The sequence below is a fragment of the Cervus elaphus genome, chromosome X (assembly GCF_910594005.1).
Source record: "Cervus elaphus chromosome X, mCerEla1.1, whole genome shotgun sequence".
NCBI classification, from domain to species: Eukaryota; Metazoa; Chordata; class Mammalia; order Artiodactyla; family Cervidae; genus Cervus; species Cervus elaphus.
In genome coordinates this window covers 108,222,863-108,249,092 of record NC_057848.1, presented here as the reverse complement: position 1 = coordinate 108,249,092, position 26,230 = coordinate 108,222,863, and the positions used below count along the sequence as shown (strand labels likewise).

The window sequence follows — 26,230 nt, the reverse complement described above, 5'->3', positions numbered from 1 at the left end:
GTGAAAAATTGAAAGCATTTCCCCTAAAGTCAGGAACAAGACAAGAGTGCCCACTCTCACCACTACTATTCAACGTTGCTTTGGAAGTTTTGGCCACAGCAATCAGAGCAGAAAAAGAAATAAAAGGAATCCCAATAGGAAAAGAAGAAGTAAAACTCTCACTGTTTGCAGATGACATGATCCTCTACATAGAAAACCCTAAAGACACCACGAGATTATTACTAGAGCTAATCAATGAATACAGTAAAGTTGCAGGATATAAAATTGACACACAGAAATCCCTTGCATTCCTGTACACTAACAATGAGAAAACAAAAAGAGAAATTAAGGAAACAATTCCATTCACCATTGCAATGAAAAGAACAAAATAGTTAGGAATAAATCTACCTAAAGAAGCAAAAGACCTATATATAGAAAACTATGAAACACTGATGAAAGAAATCAAAGAGGACACAAACACATGGAGAAATATACCATGTTCAGGGATTGGAAGAATCAATATAGTGAAAATGAGTACACTATCCAAAGCAATCTATAGATTCAATGCAATCCCTATCAAGCTACCAATGGTATTTTTCAGACAACTAGAACAAATAATTTCACAATTTGTATAGAAATACAAAAAACCTCGAATAGCCAAAGCAATCTTGAGAAAGAAGAATGGAACTGGAGGAATCAACCTGCCTGCCTTCAGTCTATACTACAAGGCTACAGTCATTAAGACAGTATGGTACTGGCAAAAAAGAGAAATATAGATCAATCGAACAAAACAGAAAGCCCAGAGATAAATCCACGCACCTATGGACATCTTATCTTTGACAAAGGAGGCAAGAATATACAATGGAGAAAAGACAACCTCTTTAACAAGTGGTGCTGGGAAACCTGGTCAACGACTTGTAAAAGAATGAAACTAGAACACTTTCTAACACCATACACAAAAATAAACTCAAAATGGATTAAAGATCTAAACGTAAGACCAGAAACTATAAAACTCCTAGAGGAAAACATAGGCAAAACACTCTCTGACATAAATCACAGCAGGATCCTCTATGACCCACCTCCCAGAATATTGGAAATAAAAGCAAAAATAAACAAATGGGACCTAATGAAACTTAAAAGCTTTTGCACAATGAAGGAAATTATAAACAAGGTGAAAAGACAGCCTTCAGAATGGGAGAAAATAATAGCAAATGAAGAAACAGACAAAGAATTAATCTCAAAAATATACAAGCAGCTCCTACAGCTAATTCTAGAGATATAAATGACCCAATCAAAAAATGGGCCAAAGAACTAAACAGACATTTCTCCAAAGAAGACATACAGATGGCTAACAAACGCATGAAAACATGCTCAACATCACTCATTATCAGAGAAATGCAAATTAAAACCACATAGAGGTACCATCTCATGCCAGTCAGAATGGCTGCTACCAAAAGTCTACAAACAATAAATGCTGGAGAGGGTGTGGAGAAAAGGGAACCCTCTTACACTGTTGGTGGGAATGCAAACTAGTACAGCCGCTATGGAGAACAGTATGGAGATTTCTTAAAAAACTGGAATTAGAACTGCCATATGACCCAGCAATCCCACTTCTGGGCATACACACCGAAGAAACCAGATCTGAAAGAGACACGTGCACCCCAATGTTCATCGCAGCACTGTTTATAACAGCCAGGACATGGAATCAACCTAGATGCCCATCAGCAGATGAATGGATAAGGAAGCTGTGGTACATATACACCATGGAATATTACTCAGCCATTAAAAAGAATTCATTTGAATCAGTTCTAATGAGATGGATGAAACTGGAGCCCATTATACAGAGTGAAGTAAGCCAGAAAGATAAAGACCAATACAGTATACTAATGCATATATATGGAATTTAGAAAGATGGTAACGATAACCCTATGTGCAAAACAGAAAAAGAGACACAGATGTACAGAACAGAATTTTGACTCTGTGGGAGAAGGTGAGGGTGGGATGTTTTGAGAGAACAGCATCGAAACAAGTATACTATCAAGGGTGAAACAGATCACCAGCCCAGGCTGGGTGCATGAGACAAGTGCTCGGGCCTGGTGCACTGGGAAGACCCAGAGGAATCGGGTGGTGAGGGAGGTGGGAGGGGGGATCGGGATGGGGAATACATGTAAATCCATGGCTGATTCATGTCAATGTATGACAAAAACCACTACAATACTGTAAGGTAATTAGCCTCCAACTAATAAAAAAAAGTTGTGGTACATATACACAATGGAATATTACTCAGCTATTAAAAAGAATGCATTTGAATCAGTTCTAATGAGCTAGATGAAACTGGAGCCTATTATATAGAGTGAAGTAAGTCAGAAAGAAAAACACCAATACAGTATATTAACGCATATATATGGAATTTAGAAAGATGGTAACAATGACCCTATATGCAAGACAGCAAAAGAGACACAGATGTAAAGAACAGTCTTTTGGACTCTGTGGGAGAAGGCAAAGGTGGGATGATTTGAGAGAATAGCATTGAAGCATGTATATTACCATATGTGAAACAGATCGCCAGCCCAGGCTCGATGAATGAGACAGGGTGCTCAGGGTTGGTGCACTGGGATGACCCTGAGGGATGGGATGGGGAGGGTGGTGGGAGGGGGGGTTCAGGATGGGGGACACATGTAAACCCATGGCAGATTCATGTGAGTGTATAGCAAAAACCACTACAGTACTGTAAAGTAATTAGTCTCCAATTAAAATAAATTTTTAAAATTAAAAAAAATTCTGAAAACAAATGATACACAGCTGAAAGTAGTTTAGCAAACCATAGTGGTTGCTAGATAATACCAGCTAAATTAAAACACTCATCACTGCATTACATATATGGATGTTAGATAAATTTTTAAAGTAATAATTTGAAAAACAGGGCATAATTAAATGTTAAGTATAACATTAACACATATTATCCTTTTTGGAACCCATATCAGATTGTCTCAGGGCATATGCTTACTAGGGCAATGTTATGTTTGACAAAAGTAAGCTGAAGTTACTGCAATAATAGTACAATACAAGTATATTAGATAACAATACTTGGAAATTTTGGAATAGCACATTAAGTCTTTAACAATATACGCCTTCAGGCATTTTTTTCATACATGGAGTAATGTACTCCAATGACGTCAACTGGTTTTAGGAGAAACACAGTCCTTAGTACCTGATGTAAAGACATCATCCATGTATTTTTATTTTGTTATTAAATTTTTTAAATTGCTAGTGATAAACCAGAATAGCAAAGCTAAAAGTAAGGATATTGAATTAAATCAATTGTATATCAGCACTACTCTATACTCCACACAAACACTGATGTCATACTTTATAAGCCAGAACCTATAATTGAACAAAATTAAGAAGTGAAACAAGCACCCTTGAAATTCCTCAAATGAATTTTTGGGTAACTGCATAGTCATCAGGTTACTGTATTCTCAATCAAAACCATGCTTGTGATGTAAGCAAAAGGATGATATGTTGTGGATTAATACAGTACTAGAGTCTTGCAGGGAGAGGGGACCTTTGTGTCCGTAAGGCGACAACAAACTTTGAAATATTTCCTAACACAAAAAGCTCCATAAATTCAGGAGCAAGAAACCTAAAATTATAGGAAAACAGCCACTGTAATAAACATAAAACATACACTAATCTACTTTAAAAATGTCACATACCTCAGTGAATGTTGAGATAAAGTTAATGATATTAGAAGGAAATAAACAGCTTTAATCAACACTAAAATATTTTTGACTCTTTAGTACTATTAGATTGTGACGTTAATGGAAGTTACCATTAACAACTTCCATTTCTGGAAGAGTAAGAGTCCAAGTTTCTGATGAGAGTGATAAACCTAACATATCTGAAAGGCATCATATTATGGGTAAATTGAGTAACAGTTTCCATTATGTTTCCTCTTTGTCCATTAAACTATGTAAAATCTGAATTAACTTTTCTTGGAGTTTTATGAGTGAAGACCTCACTCCTATCATGTTATGGAGGATCTACAGTAATTGGCAAGACCACTACTTTACATATCTGATGATCAAAGTGATCCTCAAATAAGAAAATCACACTGTAGATAACATGCGTGCCATACATAACCTACCACAGTTGAAAAATCACAGTGCCCTCAAGAACCTTACAATATTATTGTTTTCTTACCATCATTGGAGCATTACATTGAGAGTAATAATCTCTGAAGGGAAATATGCAACCAATACCACTAATACAAGCTGTGGAAATTAAGTACTGCTAAATTTCTACAATCACTGCTTATTATTCACAAAAATACACAAAATTTAGAGGTACACTGTAAATGGTTGAATAAGACACTAAAGGGACCAGTAAACAGCCTTATTAATACCTTCAACAACCAGAAAACACAAACTAAGAAACTATTGAACCTTAAAACCCTATTACTCCTTAAAATTACTTAAATGTCTAACAATAAAAGACATTAAACGACAATTCTAAAACATATCAGTGACTCAGAATGGAGGAACCATACTGTAATGTTACTGAAAAACGGGAGCATTTCTGGTCTGTAGTGATTTCACAAAGGGTGCTGACATGTGGACAAATGAGGTAGGACATAAAAGCTATCATAGTGGTTATCCTGTGTCCACAAGATGGCGCCAAATTCCTACCAATCTCAATATTTGATTACATAACAGAGATATTAAACTGCATTGCTGATGACACTTTCCGCCTACATTCATGTGAACATCAAACCATCTAAATTCCCAAAAGGGCAATGATGCATGTACCAACCGAATACAAGTTCAGATTAGTTTCAACTTGTCTACAGTTGAGTTACAAATCTGGAAATGCCCATTACAACCTATGAAAATGTCACACTATTACCTCAGATTTAACAGGCAGTGGAATTAATAATGAAACAAGGGCCATAAAATATTGGAGCCCAGAGAATGATGCATATATTTACAACTAAATTTGCCTATGTAATTTGACTTGTCAAAGGTTCTTCAGAACCAAACTTAGAATGCAATGGAGAAGAAAATGGCAACCCACTCCAGTATTCTTCCCTGGAAAATCCCATGGGCGGAGGAACTTGGTAGGCATGGGGTCGCAAAGAGTCGGACACGACTGAGCAACTTCACTGAGCAAGCTCATCACCTCCCAAATAGCAGTGTGGGTAAATACAGTACAAAAGATCATTTAACTCTGAGACAGTGCCAAACCTAATATTTAGAAATATGCCAAGATAAACAGTAGCTATCAATATGTTGGAGAGGGCAGTATTGTAAAATAATTTGCAAATGATAATGGTAAAAAATCAAATATGTTTATGAAATGTTCAGCATAAAGGACCAACAGCATACATAATTTAATATAACAATGTTTCTCCACCGAATGCCTTTATTACTGACATGCTGATATCCAATGCTGCAAGCAGTGCATTACTAGGAGTAATTTTCTTAAAATTCATCTAATAGCTTATAAAGGACAATACTATAAGGACAAACAAAATATACAAATCCATGCTAATGGGTCTTTTTATCCAAAACACAGCACCAAATCTGTCAAGACTTATGAAAGATATGATGGGTAGTTGCCAGATATTCAGACAAAAATGACTCCCTAAAAAAGCACATAGGCACCTACGGATACCTAGCAAATTTTCCTGTTAAAAAACACTTATTGTACTGGCATAGACTCAAGGGATCCTAATAAAGTGCAACTGCAAGAGACCCTGAGATGTTGACTTGTAACATCACCTCTACAGGGGCAAAGCAGAGTAAACAATTGGGAAACTCCATACATTCATACTGTTAGATATATTACAGTAGTAGCACTACTTAATGTAAAGTATAGCTATGTCCGCCATAAAGTGATAAGACCAAACTGCTCATAGAAAACTAACATCCTATTAATAGCAAATGGCTACATTATTGCACTACAAATTCCAATTAGTGGTTCAATATTTCAAAGATGGTTGCCAAATCTGTGACATTATTGAACAAATTGATTGTATTGCCTGTTTGCACAAGATGGAAGTAGCCCAACCAGGTAAATTAACATTGCACCAAAAAATACTGACTGGCTTATTATACACATACTCATGAATATATAGTTCCTAGAAATAAAGGACCTTAAGATACAATGAGTTTTTCAATAAGCATTAGAATTTTACCAAAAATTTTACTAGGGCTAAACTTTGGAACATGGTGCTCTGCGCCAGAGATTTGCAGAGGATGAGATCATGCCATTACATTTGATTTTCTTGCTCATTTGTCCATAGAGAAATGAAAATTGGAAATTTGCTACAACCACATGCATGGGAAGATTTGCTGAGTTTGGCTGCTAGTTGGGTGTTACATTACATCTAAAGAATCATTTAAAGAATTACATTACATTTAAAGAATTAAACTAGAAAAATAGAGTAGCATCACGTCTAAGACATTTATCCTATCTCAGGACAGCCAATTCTCCAGCAGTGGCTGTCTATAATACAGCAGTCTACAGGAGCATACTTAGGAGATGGACAACTAGAAAAGGAGTTATGTGTTTTCAAAGAACCAAATATTTCAAAGACATTTTTTTAAAAAACTAAGGAAGCCCATCCATACTACTAATGTAGGTTAATTGTCCATATAACCTTAACTTAATGAAAATTCAAGTAATATGTATCTAGGCAGTAGAATGCCTGAAAGGAACAGCAATGGCTACTAATAGTATTAACAGAGATTATCTGGGAAAATACAACCCAGTCCATCAGGGGATAGTTGAGAACCACAAAATTCAGAATCCTAGTTAGCTAAGACAAAAAGTGCTAGCACTATACAACAGCTTCTTGTCCACTTATAGGAAAACTGCCCTTAGATCCAATGGGTGGAGAATCTATTGCAAACATGATTCACAACGAGTAGGAGCACTATGGGTGAAAAAATTATGTTAGTTTATTTTGGATAACAAGTTCATTGAAGACAGGCACTATTACTAACTAGGCATTAAAGAATTTCACCATCTAAAAGACTGTTACATATTTGCTGACAGTGATGTCAAACTCCCATCTGAGTTGAGCTAGATCTAGTTCACTTTCAGGGATACTTTGACCAAAGCTATCATTAGGCAATTCTGGTTTCTTCTAAGTGCTGGGGTGCATGATGGAAAGCATTTCACAATATGCTGAGAGGTTCTAGAAAAGGGCCTTTGTATGGACAAGGTCTAGGACAAACTATAATGAGACCTATGTTTCTAGTTCACACACTCTAGCACAATATAGAGGGAGCAGCAAAGGTGAACTAACCTTCACTTCCAATGATGAGAGGTCTTCCATGTTACAGCACGGTACTCCTTCAAATCAATGAAACAGCTAGGCATGGAAGTATATTCATGGATCCCACCAATACTCCAAGGACACAATAAAAAGTATTTCTCTGGCCCCACCCCCCGCCCTCCGCCCCTGTACCTTGTGGAAACCTGACCCTGTTCATAGTTCCCACATGTACAAAACCATATGCTTTTCACTTAAAAACTCCATTTGTGTGTATGTGTGCTAGAATCTGAAACTGATGATTTAGAAGCTGGTTTTATTCCCATCTATGCCAGTATGTCACTTTAAAAGCTTAAAATAAACCAAATCTTTCCTTTCTTGACTGCTTTTAATATGTGGTTGATGATTAGATGTGAACCAGGAAGTGCAAAGGAACCTTAAAAACTAAGCACAGAAAGCAACTCATCCAAAGGATGGGTAACTCAATACAGGGTAATAAAGGCAAAGTGCAGTGGACATTCTGGCAGTGATAAAAGATTACCTATATCAATGTCTGTGGGCATCACAAAACTCCTAAGTATAATACACAAAAAAAAGGCATCAGGCTCATTCCTCCTCCCAATGAAAGCAAGAATAATCTTTGTTGCCTTCACTGCAAGCCTGTTCCAGATGATTCTTGAGGTCAATGCCCGCAACCATCCTTCTGGTTAAACCATCTCACCACATCCTGCTCTAGTCCTAACATAAGGTATGGGATTTCTTAAATCTTTTGTTTTAGAGTCTCATCCAAGGCTTCCTAACTGTAGAGTCAATACTGAACTACTGCACTTAGTTAAAAGTGCAGTAAGGACAGTGAGCCCTGAGATGAACACCAAGAGTTCATCATAACAGCATCTGTCTGGACAGCCTTCCGGCCATGATAAGCAGAAGCCAGTGAAAAGTACAGTGAAGTCAAAGACATCCCATCCCTAGGGACAGCTGGAATATCACCAATACTATGACAGGAGACCCCTCAGGGGACCCAGAATCTTGCCTTGGGGAACAAATGTTGAATGTTGCTTCCTATTGTCCTGTAGGGGAATTCGCATCTTCTTTAAAGAGTTCTGGCTTCCTTTATTAAATGAACATTAGTTCTAGTAGCATCTGAAACTTCTCAACAGGTTAACTTCTCTTAACCTCATCCTCAAGTGTAAAACCTAAGCTAAAAATTGCTTAAAGTCAAGTTACTGAAGCAGATAGCCTATAATCTAATGTCTGTAGTTATGTATGGTGCTTAACTATCCTGTACCTACCAGACAGGAAGATTCTTGAGGCCTGTTGAAATCCACAAAAAAAAAATCTTTAAGATCTGAACAGACTTGATTACCCATTGTAATCCCTCTCCCATTAACCCCCAAATTGAATAGCGGTAAGTACTAAGGAAACACTATTAGGACACAGGCTGGCACATCAATCCCACAGGAATGAGAAGCCAGGCAAAGAGTGGAGAGGATTCTCGAATGTAATAATGAAGGCATTTCAAGTTTGGAACTTTCTGTATAGAGATGATCATCCCTAAAGTCCATTTTCAACATAGTGAAGAGCTTGGGAGTGAAACAGAGAAGAGGCAAAAGAATAATTTTTTTTTCCAAGTCACTGCTAATAACTATAGTTCACTCACTCAATGAGTGATAAGTGAAAGTCGCTCAGTCGTGTCCGACTCCTTGTGACCCCAAGGACTATACAGTCCATGGAATTCTCCAGCCCAGAATACTGGAGTGGGTAGCCTTTCCCTTCTCCAGGGGACCTTCCCAACCCAGGAATCAAACCAGGGTCTCCTGCTTTGCAGGCAGATTCTTTACCAACTGAGCTATGAGCTATGAGGGAAGAATATTCAATAGGGCTGTATAATAGAGCTATGGCCATCCCCAACTAAGGTGACAAAAATCTGTATCCCCTGATTTCTACAAGATATGCATCCTTCCCTCCATGCTGCCCCAAATACTTCCTCTGCTGCTCATCAGCTTGATATCACATTCCCATTCCACAGTAAACCATCCCTTACCTACTGCTTTGGTGGCCTAAAATGGCAGCCACAAGTAGTCCCTCTCCCAGCACGTGAACTCACTCAGAGTGTACACAATCACTGGCTCCCAAAACACACAGAAGCAGGATGGGCATTAAGGGGGCAGTGGTGAGGCTGAGCCCTGCCAAGAAGATGGGAGGATATGAAGATAGCTACTGAGATCATGTGATGATGTCAGACTGATGACTGATTTCTTCAAAGCACTATGCAGTCTTCTTTGAAACTGATTCCAGATTGATCTTCCATCCCTTTCCTTCTTCCCTCAAACCTTATTCCTAGCTATCTCCCTTACCTGAAAGTGAAAAGTGAAAGTGAAGTAGCTCAGTCATGACTGACTCTTTGTGACCCCGTGGACTGTAGTCTGCCAGGCTCCTCCATCCATGGGATCTCCAGGCAAGAGTGCTGGAGTGGGTTGCCATGTCCTTCTCCAGGGGATCTTCCCAACCCAGGGATTGAACCCAGGTTTCCCACATTGCAGGCAGACGCTTTACCGTCTAAGCCACCAACTCTCAAATACAACACCTAATAGCATCAAACTATATGACAGGAAATACTGACTACCCCACAGCTACTCCCTATCTCCCTCTTAATTGTTTCTTAATAGATGAAAAGCCAAGACTCTAAAATCCCTGAAACATCAAAAGCAAAAGTACTAGAAGAGCTCATGCAGTTTGCCTGAGTTTTCAACCTGCTACATCTGAACTGACTAAAGTAAATGTGGGTAAGACTACTCATAGCACCTAAACTAAATGCTTTAATATTAAGTCAGTATTAAATGCTTTAATAATAACATAATAATGAACAGTGTCTAAAACACAGGAACTACCTAATTAATGTTAGTTGCTTCTAAATCTAGGCTTCATCAATCTTGGTCTATCAGTCACTCTGCTTTGCTGTTTCAGTCCTGACACAGCGATGCTATTCTCACTAGGGCCATGTGACCAGGAAAGAAACTGTGCCAGGTCTAAGGGCTTCTGCACATTACAACTGAAGTGACTCACATGTACATGAATTAAGTATATTTCAATGTCAATGTGAAAAAACTTGAGATCTAGAAATTCAGAAACTTCAAGGCCATGTCAAAGCTGAGGGCCAATAAATAGAAAGCTTCTCAATCCCAAATGAGTCCCTGGAAAAGAAGTAAAGCCTTTCAAAAAGGCTGTAGCCAAAACTGGAGATACAGGTCTGATACCCAAAGCCTACCTTCGTACCCTGTTGAAGCAGGTCTCTGTCAGAGCAGTGAGCGCTAACATTCCCAACCACTGTCACTGCCACAGAAGTATCCTTGAAGAACAGTGATAAATCCTCCCTCTGTGCACAGCCATTTTCTTTCCTATTAAAAAAAAGAAGAAGAACTCATTTAGAAAAAAACTGTCCTGTTGTGGAAGGCTAACTGCCCTTTAGCTGTATGAAAGGTTTAACTGCTGAGAAACCACATGTATTTCTTGAACAAATATCTAAGTGCATACAGGTCATCTGTTGCCAAGCAAATATTGGGAAATTTTCATAGCTTTGAAGGTTAGCCAGGCTTCTCCTCCTTTGATAACTGTGAGTTAACTGAATCCCAAACAATTCAAAGCTTTCCTTGGAATGTAAAATGCCATGAAATGAGCCTTCAAAGTATAACTTAAAAAGCATTCTGGTCTTGTTAAAATTATTTTCTTTCTAATTCACTTTGATTACCTATACAATGTATGTGATATTAACACTAATGATAACTTATTTCAGAGGATGTGGGAAAGATAGTATCTCCAAGGCCCATGAGAGGTAATAATCAACAGGAATACAGACATAGATATTCAGTTTGGGCACAGTAAAGCTCTGGTTTTAATGGATTTCCTTTAACCAACTGGACTGTGCATTGTAGTTTATAAATTACTCTGTAGTTTAAAGGAATAAAACTTTCCCTCTCTGACAGAAAGATAGCACAGCCCTCTTCCCAGCAACATGAAAGACAATGGGGTTGAATGATTGCTCACCTGACTTAACTCTACAATCCTCAGTGGAGGAGATGCAAAGTCAAATGGAGGCTCAGGACCTGAAGACAGAAGAATCTGAAATTCCAAAGTTGAACCTGGGCTGAAACATCTGAGGCAAAACAGTTGACTTGATGGCAGGTTGACTCCCAGGAATCTCTGTCTTGGTAGCCAGATAAAGGAAGCAAAAGGCAGTTCTCTACTTGGGAAGTCAACTGAATACTCTGGAACAAGTCTCATTCTAAAGTACTTTGGGGGGAAGGAATAAACTGGAAGATTGGGATTAACACACACATATATATTATATATGAAATAGATAACTAATAAGGACCTACTGTCTAGCACAGGGAACTCTACTCATAGTCTGTAATGGTCTATATGGGAAAAGAATCTAAAAGAGAGTGGATTTATGTGTATGTATAACTGATTCCCTTTGCTATACACCTGAAACTAACACAACATTGTACACCAACTATGCCAATAAAATTTTTTAAAAAATTAAAGTGCTTCTTCCATAGAGTGTAGTTAAGTAAAACATGTATACAATAAGGTTGTTAGGATAGAGATACCACAAGAGAAAATACCAGCGAGGTCATGGGTAATTAAGAAAGTCCAAAGATGATGCTGTAGTATCTTGGGGCAACTAAGAGCTTAGGCTCTTCCATCAGAAGACAGTTTCAAAAAAGGAGTCTACAGTTTTCTGGCTGGCCATTCTTGGCTGAGTTTTGAACTTCTCTTAGTTTGATAACCTGTCTTTGAAATGTAATAAAAATGAAACTAGCTCTAGAATTGATGAGATTGCTACATCAAGTAAAAGCAATTAGAACAATTTTAGGCTTGGTTATCTCTAAAATGGACCAACATGGGAGGAAATGGCCTTTATTAAAGGTCTTTTCTATATGGTTCACTGTCTGCCATGTTAGAAAAACAGATGGGAAGATAAATGTCATATCCAGGTGTTCTATTAGAAAGGCACCCCAGTTAACCTTCTGAGTACATCTACTTTGCTAGTTCAACATTTAAACCTAAAAAAAATGGGCAAATCTTAAAAGAGTTCCTGATCTTCCTAGGAGCACCGTTATCCCTGGACATTGAAAACAACCTCAATTTACCTCCAACTAAAGCATCACTGATAATGAGAGGGAGTCTACAAGGACAAGACTCTGGGGATGAACTGCTTGAGTCACTCTGTGACAACTGGGGAGCAATGTTACTGAGTTTAACTGACTTCAATTATTGAAGCTGAAAAGAAAAAGGGATATTAGCTTTATTTCCTCAACATTAAAACTAAGTCAAAGCACACACAAAAAGTGTATAACACCGTGTGCTCTGCTAATGTGAACTACTGCTATCCAAAGACTGTTACAAAAGAAATAGACTGCTGTCTGGAATAGAACAAATAGGTAAGATATGATAAAGCAGTATTTGAGAAGGATTAGTCATATTTGGCAGAAAGTGCTAGGAAAACACTAAAAGGTTACAATAATCTTTCAACCATTAAAAGTGTTATCAACCATTGAAAGTCAAAGGAACAAAGGCATCTCATAACAAAGGACTGAAAGAGGAAGGCCAAGGACGGTAGATGACAGCAGGGCACAGAATGATTACCTTTGTCAGAGATGAGACTAAATTGTAAAAGGATGTAGGGTTATATGGACAACATTTGTTTCTTGAATGAGGGTCTAATTACTTTACACTTGACCTCTTGTTTTCAGCTAATCAAGAGGTGCAAAACAAACAGAAAATAATCAGGTTTCTAACCAGTTTATAATAAAAGAAATTATCAGGGAGATACGTACACAAGATATTTCTATAAGTATGTTAACTGCATTGATATGTTCAGATTTTAGTTTTTAAAAAACTTAAAATAATTCTAATGTCTAAAAAAGAGGTAGATGTTATACAAAAAAAAAATCATGGCTCAATTGAGATTAGTATGCATTCATATTTAAAGACAGGAAAATATTTTGTTAACTTAAGAGCTATTTAAAAATGTTATCAGCATACATACACATACTAAAAAGAAATGTACCAAAAATCTGAGTGGTTTTGGATATTTGTTTAATTGTGCTATGATATTTTATTTCAAATTTTTACAATGAATACTTATGCCTTTCATAATGTTTAATACATTGTATAACGGGGGGAAATGATCCTTTGAGTAATAGATATAGACTTGAACTTATAAAGAAATTGACTAAAGGTCCTCAAAAAATATGAAAATAAGAAGGAAGAGAGAAATGTAAAGGGCAAATATTCAGGAAATGGACAATTCTACACAACACATACTGATCTCTATTAAAAATTACTGCTAAAAGAAAAATATATTTAAAATCACATAAAACTATTTACCCAATTAGTGGTATTGTGTAATTTTAATCAAAAAAAAAATAGACACTGATGCCAAAGGTATCTCAACTAAAAGAAGAAAACATTTTTGTTAATTTTTGGAGAGCCTGTGCTAATATCAATATGGATGCCTCATAATTCCAGCAGACCCAAAGTTTTATCTTAGTACTGCAGGGCCAATTTCAAGATTTTTATTGCAAGAGTTAAATAATTCTCTATTAAAGTTTACTATGAGCAATTTGATGAGCTTAATAAAATGTGAAAACCAAACACATTACATGTATGTTGTAGAATAGGACTATCCATTAGATAGTAAGCAAAATGTGGTTTATAAACAAAGTGTGTATATAAACAAATATGTACTAATATATGATATATAAAAACAAAATGTGTCATATAAACAAACTGAATGCATAAATAAAGTGTGACATATGTATTACATACACACACAATGAAATATCATTTTGCCATAAAAAAAAAGCATTAGAGTTCTGGCGCATGCAACACTGATAAACCTTGAAGACGTGGTAAGTAAAATAAGTCACACACAAAAGGACAAATATTATATTGCTCCAATTATATGAGGTACCCAGAATAGGCAAATTCGCACAGACTGAAAGTAGATTAGAAGTTACCAGGCACTAGGGGGAGAGGGAGTATGACAAATGTACCATAGTAATTGATATAGGGGAACCTGAGTAGGGGATATATGAGAACTCTTTACAACTTTTATGCAAATTGAAAACAGTTCTAAAAACAAAAAGTTTATTTTAAAAACATTGACTAGAATGATGATATCCACCTTCCCTTAAACTTTACTCTATAAATAGGTTACCACACACTTCGATTTTTCCATGTGCTAAAAATCAGACTTATTACAAATTCAATAAAGGAGATTGAATCAAGTTTACAATATTGAGACCCCTGATTTGCAAGGAAAACTTGGGGATAACTGTTTTGTGATATTGTGCTAAAATATAGGTTAAATAATCCACAATTTTGTATATTTTGAAGAAAATTACTTAAGCAACTATAAAATGGTTAAATAAGAACACTGTAGTATATACACTAAAACGTTTCTGGATGGGCAATGAAGATGACCTTTAATAAAAATTGTTCACATTTTTACCTACTTTTGCAAAGATACCAACAAAGGAAAACCATATAGAAACACTCACAGAAGGAAATGTGGATCATGTTTTCATTGCATCATTATTTGTGAAAGGAACAAAATGCTTTAAACTGTTAAATTATACTAGGCATGAATTTTAATTTCAAACTAAGAGCCAAGTATTCTGATGTACAGCCCAGAGTCACATGTTAAATGCCAATTTGATAATTTTTAGAACATGGAATTGAATGACTTGTGTATGACAAGGGGTCTTGTTTCAGGTATGCAAAAACACATGTCAAGACAGAGGACTATGAATATGATAGCCATGAAACATCTCATGAATATTACTTTGATAAAACTATCTCAACCAAGAACACAAGCAATTTGCAGCAATAGGCATGCAAGAAAGCATAGATCATGAAACATTATAGTACTGTTTCTGCTCTAGCTCTTCTATTATGTTATGCATACTCTGATTAAAATCACCTTGCATATTAATTTTAACATGTAAATTTTCCTATTATAAAGTCCATATATGTATATATATCATATGACATTTTTATGGTACACCTGACAGGAAAAAAAAATATAATAGCAGCTGGGAAAAACAAAAACTGGGTAGAACTGACACAAAATAGAATAATGAAAAAACTCAGATGGAGACAACTCTAAATAAATAGTCATTGACACAAATATTACTATACTGTTGTTGTTCAGTCACTAACTTGTGTCTGACTCTTGGCAACCTCATGGACTGCAGCATGCCAGGCTTCCCTGTCCTTCACTATCTCCTGGAGTTTGCTCAAACTCATGTCCATTCAGTCAGTGATGCCATCCAACCAATTCATCCTCTGTCACCCCCTTCTCCTCCTGCCCTCAATCTTTCCCAGCATCAGTGTCTTTTCCAATGAGTGGCCTCTTTGTATCAGGTGGCCAAAGTATTATATAGAACCAAGAAATTTAGAGTATATGGAATGGTGTCACATAAATGAATCTAAACATGAATAGGCAGCAAGTTAGCACAGAAAATACTAACATAATATTTACACAACCAAAATAACTCCACACTGCCACAGAAAAGACAGTTAATGGACTCACATATCAGTGAGTCCAGAAGCAGACCCAAATAAATTATGAAATTTAGTATTGATGAATTTCCAATAAATAGTATTGGGCAACTGGCTAACCCTTTAAAATTGAATGTGAAGTCATCATATGACTGTTGACATCAAAATAAGATTCAAATGGAGCAATGATTTTGATTAAATTATAAAAATATTAAAAAGAAGTTCAACTTGCAGAGTTGCTCATTTGATTGTTTTCTTCCCTTTGATCTAATCATGTGCTATATCCAGAGAGTTCCTGAAATTGAATCATCTTTGATGGCTGACATGAACACTACTTGCTTGTGTGTACTAGTCATGAATTTGTTCCTGCATTCTTCTCATCAAGTTCATATTTAGGTTATTTGCTTACACAGTTGTTATACAGTTGATCCTTGAACTCTGGTGGGGTTAGGGGCACTAACACTCCCCCCTGCCATGCAGTCAAATATCCATACACACATTTACAGTCAGCCCTCCATACACGGGGTTCTGCATTTGCGGATTTAACCAACTGGGGATCATATAGTATAGGACATATTTACTGAAAAACTAAATATTCTTGTATAAGTGTGCCCTGGCAGTTTAAACGTCTGTTGTTCAAGGGTCAATTACATATCACCATCAGAGACTGGTCCACAGATCTATTTTTGTTTTTATCAGACTGGTGTTTCTATAATATGCAGACTTTCTGACAAGGCTATCTATGCAGAGATTCTTTGAAAAGTTACACATGAGATTAGCAACAGTACTTGTATCTGGGAACAAGAAAGATTGAGGACTAGTAAACAAGGGGTGGAAAAGCAACTTTTAACTATATCCACTTTAGTACAAATTGAATTATTTACTATTTGCATGTATCATTAAAAAAAAACTATTATCTGTGAGTGACAATAAAACTGAAATATTTTCGGGCAATCTAGTAACCTAATGAATCAGATTTATTAGATGTGCATACTAGTACTTCCCTGCTGGTCCACTGGTTAACAAACTGCTTGTCAATGCAGGGGACACAGGTTCAGTTCTTGGTCCAGGAAGATCCCACATGCCACAGGGCAAAGAAGCCCACAGGCCACAACTACAAAAAGCCCAGTTGCAGCAACAAAAACCCAGCACAGCCAAAAAGGAATAAATTCATGTTTTAAATATTAAAAAATAATAAATGTGCATACTGTCTTTACTCATAAATTATCTTACAGAATTACTAGTGCAAGTACCCCTCAACAAGTGTATAAGATACATAAAAATATAAATGAATGTGTAACACACTGTTTGCATGTAGGGGATGACACATATGATACTGTATCCATATTGGTATTATATTTACACCAATGTTTACTCAACATTTAATGAGCACCTACTAAATAACAGGCAGTTTAAAGAGATGGAATCACACCATTCTGAAAGGACAAAGATACTTGGTTTACAAAGACACAAACCATTGTATATATCAGCAAAGAGCTTACCTAGCAGCAGCAACAACCAAATGGCCACTAGGCTGCCAATTAATCAGGGGTTATAGGGAAATATGCAAGATGGCAGGCCACCTTACGGTATTCTAAAATAATCTGAGTCTCAGGTGTTAATTCTTAACAGATGCTTACATATTCTACAATATATCTTTGAGCTCCATGACTCTGGTAGAAGTTCATTGGTTTTAAAGATGTTGAAAGTGGGTAAGTCTATACCCTAAAGTACAATGTAATTTCAGACCCAAGTTGTAAAGCTTGTGTCATATGCCAACTGTTCAATCCCGGGTACTGACAGACAAATCATGTAATCTCTTAATTAGAAAATAACAGAGCCAAAAGTATCTAATTATCAATTATAGATGAGTCACTAAAATTACTGCAAGATATACTGACCCCTTGGGCTTGGATCACTAGATTCAGTCTAACATCAGAGGGAACATTCTGGTTGAAAGGAACCCCTCAAGCAGAACTTAAGCTAGACACTTAACATTACTTCAACAGTTTTTTAAGCTTCTACAAAGTGAAATAAACTGGAAATGATGCCAGGCTGCCAGGGAATCATGATTCCGACAGAAAAAAATGGATGATGATCAACAACATGAAGTAAAAAAGGACAAAATTCATCTAGAGATATCGTGAAAAAGGCTGTGTTTTTGACTGACATGATTCCTGACCCAGATATATAATAATTTTAGCAAGAACATCTAATGGACAAAAGTAGGTCCCTTGCAACTTCTAATAGTTGGAATTTAAGCCCCGAGGTCACAATGTATATCGTAGTAAGTCCACTGTAACAATACCAAAAGTCGTTTAGAGAACACAAGCTACCAATGTTAGCTTGGTTATTTGGCCCCAAATATGGATTCTGCCTTAGGATACAAATTTGGTGATAAAATTCCCCTGAAGTTCAATATTGCAAAGTCCTCCTCCCCCTTCTTATCTTGGCTTCATATCTTCTATACTGTTAGGTAACCTTCCTTCCTATGTATCATGTACTTTATTATACTTCCTCTAGCTTACTGATCTCTTGGAGAAAGCCTACAACCTACTTCAGATATAAATTATGAACTATATCCATGGTACATGAGGCATTTAATGCATATAAGTTGAATAAAAAGCTAATCAAAAAGAATAAGTGAGTGAAGACAGCTTAAAAAAAAAAGAAAACCTCTTATTAGAACATTAATTTAAAGACCACTGTGTAAAAGAAGCATCACGACAAACAAAGCTAGTGGAGGTGATGGAAGTCCAGTTGAACTATTTCAAATCCTAAAAGATGATGCTGTTAAAGTGCTGCACTCAATATGCCAGCAAATTTGGAAAACTCAGCAGTGGCCACAGGACTGGAAAAGGTCAGTTTTCATTCCAATCCCAAAGAAAGGCAATGCCAAAGAATGTTTAAACTGCCACACAACCGCACTCATCTCACACACTAGCAAAGTAATGCTCAAAATTCTCCAACCAGGCTTCAACAGTACATGAGCTGAGAACTTCCAGATATTCAAGCTGGATTTAGAAAAGGCAGAGGAACCAGAGATCAAATTGCCAACATCCACCAGATCATAGAAAAAGCAACGGAGTTCCAGAAAAACATCTACTTCTGCTTTATTGACTACACCAAAGCCTTTGACCATGTGGATCACAACAAACTATGTAAAATTCTTAAAGAGATGGGAATACCAGACCACCTTACCTGCCTCCTGAGAAATCTGTATGCAGGTCAGGAGGCAACAGTTAGAACTGTAATGGAATAACAGACTAGTTCCAAATGGGAAAGAAGTACCTCAAGGTACTGTCACCCTGCTTATTTAACTTATATGCAGAGTACATCATGCAAAATCCTGGGCTGGATGAAGCACAAGCTGGAATCAAGATTGCTGGGAGAAATACCAATAATCACAGATACACAGATGACACCACCCTTATGGCAGAAAGTAAAGAGGAACTGAAGAGCCTCTTCATGAAGGTTAAAGAGGATAGTGAAAAAGCTGGCTTAAAACTCAACATTAAAAAAACTAAGATCCAATCCTATCACATCATGGCAAAAAGACGGGGAAACAGTGGAAACACTAACAGGCTTTATCTTCTTGGGCTCCAAAATCACTGTGAATGGTGACTGCAGCCATGAAATTAAAAGACACTTGCTCCTTGGAAGAAAAGCAAAGACAAACCTAGACAGGGTATTAAAAAGCAGAGACATCAATTTGCCGACAAAGGTCCATGTAGTCAAAGCTATGGTTTTTCCAGTAGTCATGTATGGATGTGAGAGTTGGACCATAAAAAAGGCTGAGTGCTGAAGAATTGATGCTTTTGAACTGTGGTGTTGGAGAAGACTCTTGAGAGTCCCTGGGACAGCAAGGAGATCAAACTGGTCAATCCTGAAGGAAATCAACACTGAATATTCACTGGAAGGCCTGATGCTGAAGCTGAAGTTCCAATACTTTGGCCACCTGATGCGAAGAGCCAGCTCATTAGAAAAGACCCCGATGCTGGGAAAGATTGAAGGCAGGAGGAGAAGGGGACCACAGAAGACAAGATGGTTGGATGGCATCACCAACTCAATGGACCTGAGTTTGAGCAAGCTCCAAGAGATGGTCAAGGACAGGGAAGCCTGGCATGCTGCAATCCATGGGGTTGCAAAGAGTCAGACATGACTGAATGATGGAGTAACAACAAGAACTGGAAGTCCAGTGGTTAGGACTCTGCGGTTTCAATGGCAAGGACCTGGGTTTGATCCCTGGGTGGGGCACTAAAATGGACTTCCCTGGTGGCTCAGATGGTAAAGCGTCTGCCAGCAATGCAGGAGACCCGGGTTCAATCCCTTGGTCGGGAAGAGCCTGAACAGTGTAGATCGAGAAAGCACACACACCGTGAGCGGGGGCAAACCCAGTGTGGCCGAGACACTGTGAGTACTCCCCAAACACGCCAGTGATATTTTGTTTGCAATGTTCATCCCTCCCCTCAGCACAATTGAACAAGGGACCATTAATCGACAAAAGCTTATCCAAAAGCCTCCATACCTACACTGAAAGCAAGCTCCTCCCAAGAGCCAACAAGTTTAAGAGCAAGACATACCAAGCTAATTCTCCAACAAAGCAGGAACATAACCCTGGGAAGAAAAATACAGGCTGTGAAAAGTCACACCAATCCCATCAGTTCAGTTCAGTTCAGTCGCTCAGTCGTGTCCAACGCTTTGCGACCCCCTGAATCGCAGCACGCAAGGCCTCCCTGTCTATCATCAACTCCCAGAGTTTCCTCAAACTCATGTCCATCGAGTCGGTGATGCCATCCAGCCATCTTATCCTCTGTTGTCCCCTTCTCCTCCTGCCCCCAATCCCTCCCAGCATCAGGGTCTTTTCCAATGAGTCAACTCTTCGCATGAGGTGGCCAAAGTATTGGAGTTTCAGCTTCAGCATCACTCCTTCCAATGAACACCCAGGACTGATCTCCTTTAGGATGGACTGACTGGATCTCCTTGCAGTCCAAGGAACTCTCAAGAGTCTTCTCCAACACCACAGTTCAAAAGCATCAATTCTTCAGCACTCATCTTTCTTCACAGTCCAACTCTCACATCCATATATGACCACTGGAAAAACCACAGCCTTGACTAGATGGACCTCTGTTGGCAAAGTAATGTCTCTGCTCTTTAATATGCTATCTAGGTAGGTCATAACTTTCCTTCCAAGGAGTAAGCATCTTTTAATTGCATGGCTGCAATCACCATCTACAGTGATGGTGCCCAAAAAAATAAAGTCCGACACTGTTTCCCCATCTATTTCCCATGAAATGATGGAACCAGATGCCATGATCTTAGTTTTCTGAATGTTGAGCTTTAAGCCAACTTTTTCACTCTCCTCTTTCACTTTCATCAAGAGGCTTTTTAGTTCTTCACTTTCTACCATAAGGGTGGTGTCATCTGCATATCTGAGGTTATTGATATTTCTCCCAGCAATCTTGATTTCAGGTGGTGCTTCCTCCAGCCCAGCGTTTCTCATGATGTACTCTGCATATAATTTAAATAAGCAGGGTGACAATATACAGCCTTGACGTACTCCTTTCCCAATTTGGAACCAGTCTGTTGTTCCAAATCCAGTTCTAACTGTTGCTTTCTGACCTGCATACAGGTTTCTCAAAAGGCAGGTCAGGTGGTCTGGTATTCCCATCTCTTTCAGAATTTTCCACAGTTTATTGTGATCCACACAGTCAAAGCCTTTGGTATGGTCAATAAAGCAGAAATAGATGTTTTTCTGGAACTCTTTTGCTTTTTCAATGATCCAGCGAATGTTGGCAATTTGATCTCTGGTTCCTCTGCCTTTCCTAAAAACAGCTTAAACATCCGGAAGTTCTCAGTTCACATATTGCTGAAGCCTGGCTTGCAGAATTTTGAGCATTACTTTACTAGCGTGTAAGATGAGAGCAATTATGCGGTATTTTGAGCATTCTTTGGCATTGCCTTTCTTTGGGATTGGAATGAAAACTGACCTTTTCCAATCCTGTGGCCAATGCTGAGTTTTCCTAATTTGCTGGCATATCAAGTGCAGCACTTTCACAGCATCATCTTTTAGGATTTGAAATAGTTCAATTGGAATTCCATCACCTCCACTAGCTTTGTTCGTAGTGATGCTTCCTAAGGCCCACTTGACTTCACATTCCAGGATGTCTGGCTCTAGGTGAGTGATCACACCATCATGATTATCTGGGTTGTGAAGACCTTTTTTGTACAGTTCTTCTGTGTATTCTTGCCACCTCTTCTTAATATCTTGTGCTTCTGTTAAGTCCATACCATTTCTGTCCTTTATTGAACCCATCTCAAAACTCACTACTGGACCCTTCATTGCACTCCTGAGAGAAGAGATCAAGCTCCACCCACCAGAACACCGGTGCAAGCTTCCCTACCAGAAAACCTTGACAAGCCACTCATCCAAACCCACCCACAAGGAGGAACTTCCATGATAAAGAGGAACCACAAATTTCCAGCATACAGAAAGGCCACCCCAAACACAGCAATCTAAACAAGATGAAAAGGCAGAGAAATATTCAGCAGGTAAAGGAACATGATAGAAACCCACCAAACAAAACCAAAGAGGAGGAGATAGGGAGTCTACCTGAAAAAGAATTCAGAATAATGATAGTAAAGATGATCCAAAAGCTTGAAAACAAAATGCATTTACAGATAAATAGTCTGGAGACAAGGATTAAGATGCAAGAAAAGTTTAACAAGAGCCTAGAAGGAATAAAAAACAGTCAGTCAATAATAAATAATGCAATAACTGAGATCAAAAGCACTCCGGAGAGAACCAACAGTAGAATAACTGAGGCAGAAGATAGGATAAGTGAGGTGGAAGATAGAATGGTGGAAATAAATGAAGCACAGAGGAACAAAGAAACAGAATTAAAAGAAATGAGCACAACCTCAGGGACCTCTGGGACAATGTTAAACACCCCAATATTCAAATCATAGGAGTCCCAGAAGAAGAAGGCAAAAAGAAAAGGCATGAGAAAATACTTGAGGAGGTAATAGTTGAAAACTTCCCTAAAATGGGGAAGGAAATAGCCGCCCTCATCCAAGAAACCCAGAGAGTCCCAAACAGGATAAACCCAAGGTGAAACATCCCAAGACACATATTAATCAAATGAGCAAAGATCAAACACAAAGAACAAATATTAAAAGCAGCAAGGGAAAAACAACAAATAACCCACAAGGGGATCCCCACAAGGAGAACAGCTGATCTTTCAACAGAAACGCTTCATGCCAGAAGGGAATGGTGGGACATACTTAAAGTGATGATACAGAAAAACCTACAACCCAGATTACTGTACCCGGCAAGATCTCATTCAAATATGAAGAAGAAATTAAAAGCTTTACGGACAAGCAAAAGCTGAGAGAATTCAGCACCTTCTCTAGACAGGAAAGGATCTTCTCTAGACAGGAAACACAGAAAAGGTGTATAAACTTGAACCCAAAACAACAAAGTAAATGGCAATGGGATCACACTTATCAGTAATTACTTTAAATGTAAATAGGTTGAATGCCCCATCCAAAACACAAAGACTGGCTGAATGAATACAAAAACAAGACCTCTATATATACTGTCTACAAGAGACCCACCTCAAACCTAGGGAAACATACAGACTGAAAGATAAAATAGACTTTGAAATAACGGCTGGAAAGAGACAAAGAAGGACACTACATAATGATCAAAGGACAATCTAAGAAGAAGATATAACAATTATAAATATATATGTACCCAACATAGGAGCACCACAATATGTAAGGCAAATGCTAACAAATGTGAAAGGGGAGATTAACAGTAACACAATAATAGTGGGAGACTTTAATACCCCACACATACCTATGGATAGATCAATTAAACAGGAAATTAGCAAAGAAATACAAACTTTAAATGATACAAAGGACCAGTTAGAACTAATTGATATCTACAGGACATTTCACCCTAAAACAATGCATTTCACCTTTTTCTCATGTGAACACAGAACCTTCTCCAGGATAGATCACATCCTGGTCCATAAATCTAGCCTTGGTAAATTCAAGAACACTGAAATCATCTCAAGCATCTTTTCTGACCATAATGCGGTCAGATTAGATGTCAACTACAGGAAAAAAAACTATTAAAATTACGAACATATGGAGGCTAAACAACATGCTTCTGAATAACCAACAAATCACAGAAGAAATCAAAAAAGAAATCAAAATATGCATAGAAATGAATGAAAATGAAAACACAATGACCCCAAACCTATGGGATTCAGTCAAAGCGGTGCTAAAGGGAAGGTTCATAGCAATACAAGCCTACCTCAAGAAACAGGAGAGAAATCAAATAAATAACCTAACTCTACACCTAAAGCAAAGGAAAGGAAAAGGAAAGGAAAGGAAAAAGGAAAAGATGAAGAAGCCCAGGGTTGGTAGAAAGAAATCACAAAAATTAGGGCAGAAACAAATGCAAAAGAAACAAGAGACCATAGCAAATATCAACAAAGCTAAAAGCTGGTTCTTTGAGAAGATAAACAAAATAGACAAACCATTAGCCAGACTCACCAAGAAACAAAGGGAGAAGAATCAAATCAACAAAATGAGAAATGAAAATGGAGAAATCACAACAGACTACACAGAAGTACAAAGGATCATAAGAGACTACTAACAGCAACTATATGCCAATAAAATGGGCGACTTGTAAGAAATGTACAAGTTCTTAAAAAAGTATAACTTTCCAAAACTGAACCAGGAAGAAATAGAAGATATTAACAGACCCATCACAAGCACAGAAATCAAAACAGTAATCAGAAATCTTCCAACAAACAAAAGAGCAGGACCAAAAGATTCAGTTCACAGCTGAATTCTACCAAAAATTTAGAGAAGAGCTAACACCTATCCTACTCAAACTCTTCCAGAAAATTGCAGAGGAAGGTAAACTTCCAAACTCATTCTATGAGGCCACCATCACCCTAATACCAAAACCTGACCAAGATGTCACAAAAAAAAGAAAACTACAGACCAATATCACGGATGAACATAGATGCAAAAATCCTTAACAAAATTCTAGCAAACAGAATCCAACAACATATTTAAAAGATCATACATCATGACCAAGTGGGTTTTATCCCAGGGATGCAAGGATTCTTCAATATTCACAAATCAATCAATGTGATACACCACATATCATAGCAGGATCCTCTATGACCCACCTCCCAGAGTAATGGGAATAAAAGTGAAAATAAACAAATGGACCTAATTAAACTTAAAAGCTTTTGCACAATGAAGGAAACTATGCAAGGTGTAAAGACAGCCTTCAGAATGGGAGAAAATAATAGCAAATGAAGCAACTGACAAAGAATTAATCTCAAAAATATACAAGCAACTCCTACAGCTCAATTCCAGAAAAATAAATGACCCAATCAAAAAATGGGCCAAAGAACTAAACAGAGATTTCTCCAAAGAAGACATACAGATGGCTAACAAACACATGAAAAAATGATCAACATCACTCATTATCAGAGAAATACAAATTAAAACCACAATGAGGTACCATCTCATGCCAGTTAGAATGGCTGCTATTAAAAAGTCTACAAACAATAAATGCTAGAGAGGGTGCAGAGGAAAAGGAACCCTCTTACACTGTTGGTGGGAATGCAAACTAGTACAGCCACTATGGAGACCAGTGTGGAGAATCCTTAAAAAACTGGAAATAGAACTGCCATATGACCCAGCAATCCCACTGCTTGGAATACAAACCGAGGAAACCAGAATTGAAAGAGACACGTGTACCCCAATGTTCATCGCAGCACTGTTTACAATAGCTAGCACATGGAAGCAACCTAGGTGTCCATCGGCAGATGAATGGATAAGAAAGGTTGTGGTACATATACACAATGGAATATTACTCAGCTATTAAAAAGAATGCATTTGAATCAGTTCTAATGAGGTGGATGAAACTGGAGCCTATTATACAGAGTGAAGTAAGCCAGAAAGAAAAACACCAATACAGTATATTAACGCATATATATGGAATTTAGAAAGATGGTAATGATAACCCTATATGCGAGACAGCAAAAGAGACACAGATGTAAAGAACAGTCTTTTGGACTTTGTGGGAGAAGGCAAGGGTGGGATGATTTGAGAGAATAGCATTGCAGCATGTATATTATCATATGTGAAATAGATCGTCAGTCCAGGTTTGATGCATGAGGCAGGGTGCTCAGGGATGGTGCACTGGGATGAACCTGAGGGATGGGATGGGGAGGGAGGTGGGAGGGAGGGTCAAGATGGGGAACACATACAACCATGTCTGATTCATGTGAATGTATGGCAAAAACCACCTCAATATTGTAAAGTAATTAGCCTCCAATTAAAATAAAAAATACATAAATAAATACA

The 26,230-nt window shown here is 37.7% G+C and overlaps 1 long non-coding RNA gene across 30 annotated transcripts in view; it reads right to left on the bottom strand.

Annotated features, from left to right (window-relative positions):
- Positions 1-26,230, bottom strand: part of LOC122690870 — a 78,290-nt gene that overhangs the window by 24,597 nt on the left and 27,463 nt on the right. For 18 of the 30 annotated variants that reach the window (XR_006340141.1, XR_006340138.1, XR_006340159.1 and 15 more), the window contains 2 exons: positions 11,303-11,462; positions 10,527-10,656 (listed from right to left, as the gene is read on the bottom strand). The exons of 3 other annotated variants lie outside the window; for them this stretch is intronic. This is a non-coding gene — a long non-coding RNA (uncharacterized LOC122690870). The remainder of the gene's footprint in view (positions 1-10,526; positions 10,657-11,302; positions 11,463-26,230) is intronic. 9 more of the 30 variants (XR_006340139.1, XR_006340145.1, XR_006340142.1 and 6 more) reach the window with 4 other exon arrangements.